The sequence below is a fragment of the Trachemys scripta genome, chromosome 1, assembly GCF_013100865.1.
Source record: "Trachemys scripta elegans isolate TJP31775 chromosome 1, CAS_Tse_1.0, whole genome shotgun sequence".
Lineage (NCBI taxonomy): Eukaryota > Metazoa > Chordata > Testudines > Emydidae > Trachemys > Trachemys scripta.
Window position 1 is genome coordinate 13,661,539 of NC_048298.1, and position 12,247 is coordinate 13,673,785.

The 12,247-nt window shown below is 44.0% G+C and overlaps 1 protein-coding gene across 2 annotated transcripts in view; it reads left to right on the forward strand.

Annotated features, from left to right (window-relative positions):
• The first annotated feature begins 2,868 nt into the window (after window positions 1-2,868).
• The window catches only part of PROSER2 (proline and serine rich 2), a 28,819-nt gene continuing 19,440 nt past the window's right edge, over window positions 2,869-12,247 (forward strand). Inside the window, exon 1 of one of the 2 annotated variants that reach the window (XM_034764829.1) lies at window positions 2,869-3,187. The gene's annotated coding sequence lies outside the window, so the exon portion shown is untranslated. Of the gene's footprint in view, window positions 3,188-3,564; window positions 3,704-12,247 lie in introns of those variants that run through there. The other variant, XM_034764821.1, reaches the window with a different exon arrangement.

A 12,247-nucleotide genomic window follows, 5' to 3' on the forward strand; every position in this document is an offset into this window, starting at 1 on the left:
ATATAAAATTCTAAACATGTGATGGGGTGGGGTGCTCTAATCATTTTTATAGCCAGAAGTGTGGGTGATCATTTTACTCAGGAGTGGCCAAAGCTCACATGACTCTCCAAACATTGGTGATATAAATTGCATAGCACCCCACCCAACCATATGTTTTAGAAATCCCATTTATTTGATATGAGATTAGCCCATTTTTCCCAAGTCTCTTTCTGCTTCTTTGTGAAGGACTACAGAGAATAATTGTGTCATGGCTATGGGTGGAGAGTACTAATTTCCATAAGCACAGTATAAAGTCCAGTTTAGATAATGGTTTGAAATCTTTACCGTGTGGTTTGGAAAATAAAATAAAATAATGTGATGACTGGCATGACCACAAATGTGGTTAGGGTGACCAGGTGTCCTGATTTTACAGGGGCAGTCTCAATATTTGGGGATTTTTCTTATATAGATGACTATTACTCCCCACACTCTGTCCTGATTTTTCATACTTGCTATCTGGTCACCCTAAATGTGGTATAAATAAATACTTCTGAGATACTGTACTTGGATTATCACAATACTTTTGTTAATTTTGTATGGGTGGGGTTGCCAATTTTGGTTGGACGTGTTCCTGGAGGTTTCATCACATGGCATAATCTTTAAAGATTAATCTTTAATTCCTGGAAACTCCAGGACAATCCTGGAGGGACGGTAACCCCTATATATGGGGCTTTATAATAGATCCTGTTTCTGTTCTACCCAGTTTATGATCTTAGATCACACCCATCACCGTGGTATTTGAACAAAAGTGCTATGGCTATTTTTGAAATGTTTGTTACACTGCTTGTATGCACGGCGACAGGAGGTGGAGCCGTAACATGCATGCACATGCGTGTGACCGCAGACACAAGCTGCTTGGCTACATCACAGTTAAGGTCCCAATCCTGCAAGGTGCTCTGTGTGAGCAGATCCCTTTGTCCACCCAGAGTCAGAGGGGCTGGAACAATTTTTATAGTGGGGGGTGCTAAGAGCCATTGAACCAAATGGTAAACCCTGTATATAATGGAAACCACTTCAAGCCAGGGGTTCCTGCTGCAGCACCCCCACACCCGTAGTTCCTCCACCATAGTCCCACTGAAGTTTGTTAGAGTTTTACAATTATAAACTCTTACTGAGATTGCACGTACTTACTATATGTATGTGCCGTGCTTAGCACAATAGAGTTCCGGTTAGAGCTGTGTGAATAACTCTTCACTGACCAAATGAGGAGGGGTGTGTGTGTGTGTGTGTGGAAATGTTTTGGGTTGACCCAAGCAAAAATTTTTCTGCAAACTTAACAAGTTGAAAAAAATGAGTTTGAGTCAATCAGAAACATTTCACTTTGTCTGAGTTATTTTAATCTTTTTAAAAAAAACAAGCTGAGGTAAAATTCGAACTGAAAAGTTGTTTCGAATAAAAAAACAAAATATTTTGTTTTGAAAAAATATTTTTTAAAAGTTTAGATTTTTTTTGTTTTCTCCCCCCACCCCTCCCAATGGACTCAACTCTGCAAATTCCAACACAAATTCACAACAGGTTTTGGTTGACCCAAATCTGCATTTTTTTGGCAGAAAAAAGTTTCAACTTAAAAATTTCATTGAGTTCTAGTCCTGATCTCTAAGTGCTAAAATCATACGTCGTAAATAATAACAACTCCACTTTCTGTACTAGAAATCAGGGCTAAGTTAAGAACTGCAGCAAACCATTTCAAAAAGGCAAGACCAGGCAAACACCAGGATTTAGCATTGAAAAAAAACCTCTCAGCCGTGTTTCAGTAACATTATCTTCAAACAGATAATTGTATTTGTCATTGAGATGGAGGCACTGTTTAATAAAACACACAATGGAGATAAGGTGTGGGAGACAGAACAGCTTTCTTTTCCTCATTCAGGCATAAGCCCTAGAAGAGAAAGATTTGGAAACAAAGTCAAGACTGCCAGCTCTGACACTAGTTTTCCTAGCTCTGACATTGTGGTGGTGTTTTTTTCCTTAAAATTTTTCACCAGTGCAGTTCTTCAAGAGGTAGAAAAACAGCAGAACCTCTAGAGTAGGCTATGGCAGTGTTACCACCTCCTGTGATTTTACTGTGCGTCTCTTGCTAGTTGTGAGACTCCTTAAGGCCCAAGCTCCTGGAGTCATGTGATTATGTGAGACTCTTAGCTTTCATTAAAAAAAAAAGAAGTTTCTAGCCCTCATGATTGCAGACAAAAGCTTGAAGAAGTGATCTCTATAGGTTTAAAAACCAGGAGAATAAAAAGAACCCCAAATGTATTAATTGTTTTAACACTATCAAGAGTTTTAACCCAATTTCATGATTTTTTTTGAGGCCTGACTCATGATTTTGGTTGGCAATATTGCTAATGTGCTGGCTTTTTAACTAGAGTGTCATCTAGACCTAGGCGTCTAACTACCTTTGAGGATCTGGGCCTTAGCAGCTCTGGGCTCACATTTCCCCATCTACATAATAAAGATACTTACCTCCCTTGGTCACAGGGTTGTTGTAAGGATTCATGCATTTTTTACACCAATGGGGGTGGGGTTGTCCCCCAGAGTAAAGTTAGGCACATGCTTTAAGTGTTTGCTGGGTTGTGCCCTTGGTTTGTAAAGTGCTTTGAGTCCCTGGGTTGGAAGGTGTCATGCAGCGTTTTTGATCTGCACATGATCCTTGCTTTAAAAACTTTAAACCAATAAGTCCAAGATGAGCCTTGAGAGCTGGCGAACTCTCACTCTGATGCACCGCAAGCTATTACGCACATCCCTTCCTCCCCACCCCCGTTTATGTATTTGTTTGGGGTGTTTTAACAGGTTTACAAATCTCTGCCAGGTCAGTATCAGAAACAAAACCAGCTGTGCAACAGAGCGCTTGTGTTTAAAGAGACATTACACCACAAGCCAGTCATCGGCGCTCTCTGCTTACCAGGGTGTTACTGTATTGCGGAGTGAGCATTGCTGCAATACCGATCCTATTCTTCACCTCAGTGGTTCTCAACCCGGGGTACGTGTACCCCTGGGGATACTCAGAGGTCTTCCAGGGGGTACATCAACTCATCTAGTGATTTGCCTAGTTTTATAACAGACTACAAAAAACCCACTAGCGAAGTCAGTACAAACTAAAATTTCATACAGACAACGACTGGTTTATCCTGCTCGATCTCCTACACACGGAAATGTAAGTACAATCTTTATATTCCAAATGATTTATATGATGATGATACGGTTAAAATGAGAAAGTCAGCAATTGTTCAGTGCTGCTGGGACACACACTTTCAGTATTTTTACCTCAGCTGGTGTAACAAGTCGTTTTTAAGTGAGGTGAAACGTGGGGGGTAGGGAAGACAAATCAGGTGCCTCAAAGGGGTAAACTAGTCTGGAAAGGTGGAGAGCCACTGCCCAGCGCGCCTGGGAAAGGCTTGGGCACACGGATACCTGGGGAGCGAAGGGGAAGAGGGAGGACTCCACCCGAGCCCGGCCCGGGCAGAGAACTGTCCCTTTAACGCCAGCTGGGGCGGAGGGGGGCGTGGGCCGGGCCAGTGCGCATGAGTTCCGTGGCTGGCTGCTGGGCTGGGTGTGGGTGTCCCTGCCCGAGCGGGAGTCACGGCAGCTGGGAGGGCTCCCCAACCAGCGCGGGGCACCTGCACCTGCTCGGCTCCCGGCGCTGGCGGACAGAGCGGGCTGGGGCGGCCAGGTGAGTGCGGGCGCTGGCCGGGGCAGGAGCGTGGCCGGGCTGCGGGGAGGGACGGGCTCTCTCGTATCCCAGCGGCACAGAGCGGCTGGGGTCTGGCGGGTCCCAGCTGGGTGCTCGGCGCTGTCTGTAGCTAGCAAGACGGGATAATGAGCGGCTCTGCTCTGGGGCTCCCGCAGGGCTGTGCGGATAAAGGCCCCCGTGTGTCCATCAGCCTCCCTGTGTCCCTACCTCGCCACCCCTCCGATCTCATCCCGAATCTCAGCTGAAAACCTCCCTCCCCTTCCTCTGAATCTGCTTCCTCTTCCCCCACCGCCTCCTCGCTTGGGCGTTAAGGTGTCGCTGACCCAGGTGCTTTGGGAGCCGGTGGAGGTAAGAGGTGGTATCAAATGGCTTCGTTATACCCAACACTGACTAACGCCCCGGCCAGGGGGCGATGTGCCTCCTCCCGTGTGTAGAACTGCAGAGAATAGACTATGGCTTGTTGTGAGATTGACCCACTAACCTATATATATGGGGGGTCGAGAGCGCCTGTAATTCTCCCCTGCCTTGGACATTCAGCGCGGAGAGCTTTGCCTTTGCTCCACCCCAGGCAGGTTTCATAGGAAACTAGCCCAAGTTTATTTAAGCACCACCTCTTAGGCTGTGGCTCTCCAAAGCCAAGCGCCTGGCTACCCTTGGCAAACATTTTTTTTTCCCCCTCCTGTCTAGTAGGAGGCTCCGTTTATGATTTTGTTTGTTTATCCCTAATGAGCTGGGGTGGGAGAATTAAGAAATGTAGCTATTAAAATGCAGCTACCATAGGAAGGAAGACCAGCTCAGGTGATCTGTATTCTGCTTGCGTAATGATGTTTATAGAGCCCTTTTGTATCCAAAAATCCTGAGTGCTTCCCTGTCTCTCAAAGGCTGTGTTGAACAGTGTGCATGCTTTTTTTTTTATTATTATAATTTTTTTTTGTATTGAAAAATTTCCCACCCAGGAGGGGCAGCATCACTGCAAGTGTTAGTATAGATAAGTGGCGGTTGGGGTTTTAAATACGCTGTCTTCTGAACTTGCTCAAAACAGGTCTATGATTCAGTGCAATAGCGTTAGCCATAGGGGTGGAGGGATGAGCGAGCCTAATGCAACAAGGCGAAGATACAAGTGAAGTGGGTGCTTGCCTGCATGAGGAAAATGATGCAGGAAAGCTAAGTGGTATTCATGTATTCATCCCATTATTCTAAAGCTGTGTTGAGACTACCTTTTTCTCCTATCATCTGGATGTGGGGAAAACTTAACTGAGCCCTGGACTACACTGCAAACTTCTGTCGGTATAACTACGGCACTCAGGGGTATGGAAAACCCATACCCCTGAGCCATGCCTAACTCCTGGTGTAGACAGTGCTTTGTCGACAGGAGGGCTTCTCCTGTGGATGTGGCTACTGCCTTTCGGGGAGGTGGAGTACCCATGCCGAAGAGAGAAGCTCTCATCAGCATAGGTAGTGTCTTCACTAAGCGGCGCAGTGGCACCGTAAGTGTAGACAAGCCCTGATGTATTGCCAGAAGCAATGCATGGCAGAGTTTGTTTATTTAAAAAAAAAAAAAAAAAAAAAAAAAAAGGTTAAATGACACTACATACCAGTGAAATGAATTTTTGGATGTCAGGATTATAGTCTAATCCAGTGGGTGTTTGGGAGAGGCTGACCTAATCTCCTTGTTTCCCCCACACTTTTTTTTTTTTTTTTTTTTAAAACCACTGAATCAGCGGCAAAATCTCAATTGACGTCCATGTGAGCAGAATCAGGCCCTAAGGGTCTGTTACTGGTATGTGCCAAGTACCCCTTGATTTTAATGGGAGTCAGGATGGTTTGAGGGGGGAGTATCTTAATATCAGGAAGCTGAAAAGCCATTTATTTGTGGTTGGGTTTATGTTGTAGAAACCACAACTGCTGGTTTCTAACAAATATTTAAGAAGTCCATTGCAAACATGCAATTCTCTTTATATTATTTTTCATTTGTATCACACCTAGAGGGCCAGAACTGAGATCAGGGCCCCACTGTGCTAGGTGCTGGACATATACTAACAATTTACAGTCTAAATAGATGAGACAGCTGAAAAGGGAAACTGAGGCAGGGAAAGGTGAAGAGACTTTCCCAAGATCAAGTTCTTCACTTTGGGTTGTGTTTTTTTTTTTTTGTGGTTTTTCTCCCCTCAATTGCAAAGCAATAGCAGTTAGGTACCAAAAATGCATAGCAGCTTTTTTTGTGCAAGGAAGGGAAACTGAAGGAAAGATTTTTTTTTTTTTTTTTCTTTTTCCCCAAACCCGCTTAAGAAAGAATAAGTCTTGGTCTTAAAAGCTTGTGTATTTTCTGGCTTAGGCTATTAAAAGGCATTATTTTAAGACTCTTGTACAGATCCCTGGCTAATGCAGCACTGCAGATGGGTGCTACTTTATAGACACAGCAATTTCTATATAGAATAGTCACTTGGCAAATCTTATTGTTATGTAAAATGGAACTACGTTAGTCAAAATGCTTGTGAAAATGTCTTTATTGCAAACAGATGAATCTGAAATCAATACTCGGTTTAGATCACTGTTCAGTAATAGACAGAATAGATATTTCCAGATAAAAGAAGCAAGTGTCTAATTTGTATTCTTCACAACTAAGCGTACAGGGACAAAAATTTTAAATTAGGGTTGAGATGCTGTACAGACTAGCAGTACAAGTAACATTTAAGATTTGAGTGAGAGAGGGGGATTCTTTCTTTGTATCTCTGAATAGTCAGTTTCATTGTTCTCCCTGTATAGTCAGTGTGTGTGTGTGTGTGTTTGTTTTTCTGGTCTTGCTTGTGTGGGTGCTGCGGAGAAAAATATTAACCAGGAACGCAGACAGTCTGGGGAACTGGGTGGGTGTAGTTATCTTGAAACTTTTTTTTTTTTTAAATGAACTATTTCAAGCTGACAGTGTCCCTCTAATGATGGGGAGCATGTGAATAAATGTCAATAGGAGGGAGCCTTAAGAAGCCAGCTGCAACATCACATTCTACCAAAACTATTCTGTTAACAGAATGTATTTGACAATTTGGAATTCTTGTTTACCACTGGCTTCAACCATCCCCTCCCAGGTAGGTTGTATTTTGCTTAGAAAATCGCTACAGTTAAGATTTTTGTCATGGCTATTTTTAGTAAAAGTCACAGATGGGTCATGGGCAATAAACAAAAATTAATTGAAGCCCATGAGCTGTCTGTGACTTTTACTAAAAATAGCCATGACAAAAACCTTAACCGTAGCGATTTTCTAAGCAAAATACAACCTACCTGGGTTTCTTAGTAAAAATAATGGTGGGGGAGGGACTGATGGGGGAATAACTGAAGCCTGGGCGGGGGGGGAAGGGGATGTTGAGAGCCCGAGCCCTGCTGCATGGAAGGAGGGGAGCCAGCATCAGCTGCCCTCAGGGGGTTGGGGCTCTGGGGTCTCCCTGCCTCCTCCAGGGGCTCAGGGCTCTGGAGACGGCAGCTGGGAGCTGCGGGGGTCCCCTGCCACTTGTAGTGGCAGAGAGCTCCTGCTCTGCCACCCTGGGGATGAAGCAGAAACTGTCACTGAGGTCTCTGTAAATCATGGAATCTGTGATCTGTGACATCTTCTCCTTAATAATCACTGTTGATCCTTATGGCAGAAAAGCTCATAAAACAGGAACAAATCCTTAACACAGCCTGTTGCCTCAGGCAGATGATCTTTTGCATGTCTCCTGCCATTTACCGCAGCTCTTTCTGAGGCAAAGCACTCTGACTTTTTTGCGCGGCACATCTCTTCCTACACCCTCCCTGCTAAGTTGCAACATTCACAAGCGATCATAAACTCCATTGCTAGACTGTGACCTAGTGATGCTGTAGTGGGCTGCATGGATATTGGGGACAAAAATTCTCATGCCTTCCTAAGTATGGTAGAAAACTATTCGCCTGTGGTCTATACAGCAGTGGGATCAAAGTTATGGGACCCTGAACCCCCCATGATTTTACACTTGTGACAAGACAGAAGCCGACTAATTAAAGAAAAACCTGTACCTTGAATTGTCTGTATTCTATGCAGTTCCAAAGCATAAGTGACTCTACTAAGCACCAAGTTATCAAGAGGAGGAATGCAAACTAATTTACTCTTAAAGTCCTCTAAAATTCCCCTCCTGGAAGTTTGCATAAGAATGTTTAAAATCTTGGGAGACTTCAGTCCTATGGCATATTTAATACCTAATATAAAATAGGTCTAGACAGCCATTGGTGTTGTATCTAGTTCTTCCTTAACTAGTCACAGGCCATCAAATCTCAACCAGAGCTGGGCAGTGAGAGCTTTATCCTTATCCTCCTGTAAGAAGTTAATCTAAAGAAAAGTAACTACTTGTCACTGGCTGAGGTTTTATTTTTAGGTGGGGTGGGAAGGGATTTTATTTCTGCAAACACATGGGGGGCCAACAGCACTAGTTAGAGATCTTTCTCTGGTTGTTTAGGGTTACCATACGGTTTTTCATGGACATGTCCGGCTTTTTGGTAATCAAACCCCCGTCCAGGGGGAATTGCCAAAAAGCCGAACATGTCCGGGAAAAATACCGGCCGGGCACTTTCCCTCCTGGGCTCCAGCCGCTCTGCTTCAGCGGCACAGGGTCCGGAGGCAAGGGGGCTGCCCGAAGCCGGAGCGCTCCTGGCTTCACGGTTTGCCGGACAGCCCCCAGACTCTGCGCCCCCAGCTGGGCGCTTCCCCTCCCGGGCTCTAGCTGCGCTGGGGAAGCGCCGGCCGGGGGTGCAGAGTCTGGGGGCTGCCTGGCAAACCATGAAGTTGGTAGCGCTGGGGCAGCCCTTTTTGCATGGCTGGGAGGGAGGAGGGGGAGTTAGGGCTGGGACTTTGGGGAATGGGCGGAGTTGGGGTGGGGGTGGGAAAGGGGCGGGGCCAGGGCCCTGTGGAGTGTCTCCTTTTTTTTTTTTTTAAATATGGTAACCCTATGGTTGTTTAACCTGGTATGTTGCATCTAGGCCTTCCCAATTGTTTTATTTGTCTTAGGGTAGATAAGTTGCTTTCTTGTGGCATGATGTAGCTAAAACGTATTGATTCTGTAAGTTACAGCTGCAGTTATTCACAAGTGGTAAGGCAAAGACTCAAACCAACTCGCTTCTCAACATTGTTCTTATCAATTCTCTTGAACCTGCGCCTAATCTTAGATGCCAAGCACCCTTGACTCCTGCTGAAGTGAGGATTAAGTCTGTAACCAGAATTTTACCGCGTTCTGAACAACTCGCTTACCTGAGGGTCTTGGGGCGATATTTCCAAAACAGTAATCGCATGGAATGCAGTAAAGGTTTCTCATCTTGGTGGTGGTTTGGTTACCTTGCCTTAGAACTAGGCAGTTTAACAATCTCCTATTGTTTAGTGAATATTTTCAAAAGTGTGTTCTTTCAACAACAACAAAAATAGCCTGCTCTTGAAAATCCAGAAAGACCGGTTAAGAAATGAAGACCACATCGAGCTGGCTTGCTTTTTTTTTTTTTATAAAGCATCATGAGACTGAGAGAGTAATTTGGTCAAAGATGTAACCTTAACCGTTAAACAAAGCAAGACAACAAAGTACTGTACACATTGAAGTTAACTCTTGTTTGGAGAGCCATGTTAGAGGCAATCACAAATTAACAGTTCCCATTTTTTTTTTTTTTAATTAGGCTCCTTTCTCCATTTAATTTAGGCTCCGATTTCAGCAAAGCGCTAGAACACATGCTTGAATTCCCTGTGAAGTCAATTGGATTCAAGCACATGCATTAAGTGCTTTGCTGAACTGTTGCTTCACTTGCCTGGCTGTTTTAGGGCCTTATGTACACAGGATTAATTATTGTAGTGTTGTCAACGCCTGTGATTTATTTTTATTTTTTTATCACTAATCTCATGATGCTTGGTGTTTCTGAAGCCCAGCGTGGAGATTAATGTGATTATGTGAGAATCTCAGCTTTCATTTACAAAAATAAGAAGTTTCCAGCACTCGATTGCAGAGAAAAGCTTGAAAATGTGACCTGAATGCATCTTAATGGCTCAGAAACCAAAAACTTAATACAAAGAACCCATATTGTATTTTTTTTTTAAATGTCATTAATTTGGGGGGCTGGGTTCTTGATTGGAATACTTGTGGTTGGTACTGCTGTTACGTATATTGCAGTAACACCCAGAATTCCCGATCAGGATCAGAAGAGCCCCATTATTCTAGGTTCTTGTAGTAAGGGGTGACATGCTTCGTTGCTTCTGTACGCCAAGCTCATTGCACACAGGAAAGGGTTCTTGCACCTCTCCACCCACACCCCCCACAAGCTTCCTGTGTGCCACCTTCCCATCACCCTGTATTTCTGGGATTCCCCAAAACTCCCCCCTGCCAAAGACTGTGTGGGACTACCCCCACCCCTAGTGTCCCTCAATCTCCCCCTGCCAGAGGTTCTCTGTGCACCCCATTCCTCCTTGCCCTCCATGCCAGGGGCTCTGTCTGTCTCCCTTTCTCCACTTTCCTCCACACCAGGTGCTGTGTGCATACCCCCTTCCGGTTCCATCCATTCTTCCTTCAGCCCCCACATCATTATGTCTCGTCTGTCTGGGAGAGAAGCCATTCAAGAGATCAACATGTTAAACTCTATTGGGAGAATGAACATAGATGAGGTAAAGGTATTCTGCTGGAAGGCATTAATGGATGCCCTCAACGAGTTGTTTGATCTATAGACAATTGAAGGGATGATAGAAGCTGTGGCTGTGCTAATTGGATGACGGGGGCTCTGTGTCTCCCATTTTCCCTTGTTTTATTATTTGATTGGGGGGAGGGGGGAAAGAATCAGTAGGTTCTGGTCATTAATGCCTAGAATGTTCCCTGTGATTTGAATTTTTTTTTTAAATGACTCACTTCTTTATTTCCAAAGCATTATATTTATATATAGTACAGGGAGGGGGACAGTTCAGCAACATTCTGTTTTCTAAAAATTTTAATAACTTTCTGAGAATCATGACCATATTTTCTTCAATATATCATGCTGGTCATGTAAGTGAAATGGTGCTCTCTACATTTGGATGCTTTCCATTTTGGAAGGATCAATCTTGCCTATTAAGCTCTCACACGAAATTGTTTTTGTGGTTTGCTACCTAGTACATCACTTAGCTCCCCTAGTATAAAAATTCTGTATCTTCTGGTTGCTAAACATGAAACAAAGTACAGTAATAATCTGAGCTCACAGGCTCTAAAAATTTGGCTTTCTAGAATGAAAGACAACTCCTTAATCTACAGCAATTTTCTATAGTCTCTCTGAGTCTGTGCATCTTGGGAAGATTAAAACTGAACTCAGACTAAACTTATCAGTGTCAGTTACAAAATACTATTGATGAAATCCCCATCCACTAACCGAACATGGTTAGTTGCAGTTAAATGTAAGAATTGTGTGGCTTTCAAATAACCCTAAAGTGAAAACTAGAGCACTGTTATTGGGGACTCGGAATTTGCTCTTAGGAAAACTGTCAGTGTTTTCAGATGTACTTTTCTGCTGTCTGGCCTGAAGTGCAATATTTGGGCCACTGATGAGTGATGGGAACAGTCTACCACAATTGGTTCAAGTAAGGGCATTGCATTTAAACACCTGTAATGTGTCCATAATGAGTGTGTTGGGTAGACAAGAAATAAATCCTGTTGTGAACAGCTTCCATTTTTAATGCATTTTGAAGGTCAAGAAGAGCAGCTTCCTATTAACCTGCTGTTTGATCTCCCCTTAGGATTTATTTTATTTTGAGCCTGTCTGGTTACCTTGACAATCCTATTGGACTATACCATGGGGGGTGGGGGGGTTGTTTTGAAACTCATTAGGAGGTTAGAGTAGAGGTGGCTAAAGTCATAAAATCTCTATCTCTTGCTGGTGATGGGGGGAGTACCAAGACACAGACTTCTGCATTATTCAAGTCCAAGAAGGGAATTTGTCTGTAAATTATACTACTTGTATCACAGTAATGCTTGGAGGCCACGGTTGAGATCAGTCCCCATGGTGCTAGGCACTGTACAAACACATAGCAGGAGACAGTCCCTGCCCTGACAAGCATAAATTCTAAATAGACAGACCCACACCATGGGGGCCAGGTTGGGAGAAAGGCAGTGCTATCCTTCTTTTACAGATGGGGATATGAGGCCCAGAGAGACTAAATGACTTGTCCGTGATCACACACTGTCTGTGGTAGAGCTGAGTGTTGAATGTAGGTCTCCTGAGTCCCAGTCTAGTGCCTCCACAATACCCGCCTGCACTGCCCTCTATCCTAGGCCAAAGCTATGTAGCACCAAATTTATCAATAAATTGCCATTTTGGATTATTGCTTTGCTAAAGACCTCTGTCTGAATTACATTTTCTGCTCTGTTAGGAACCTCTTCTAATTCCCTGGTTAGGCTCCCTGTGTGACTGGGCCATAATTCTGTTAGATTTGATCTTTTAGGCTAGGTTTAAGACACTTAAATCCTCCTGCCCTGTCCACATCAGCAGTTAAATATATTAACTGACAAACCAGGCTCACAAGCTTTC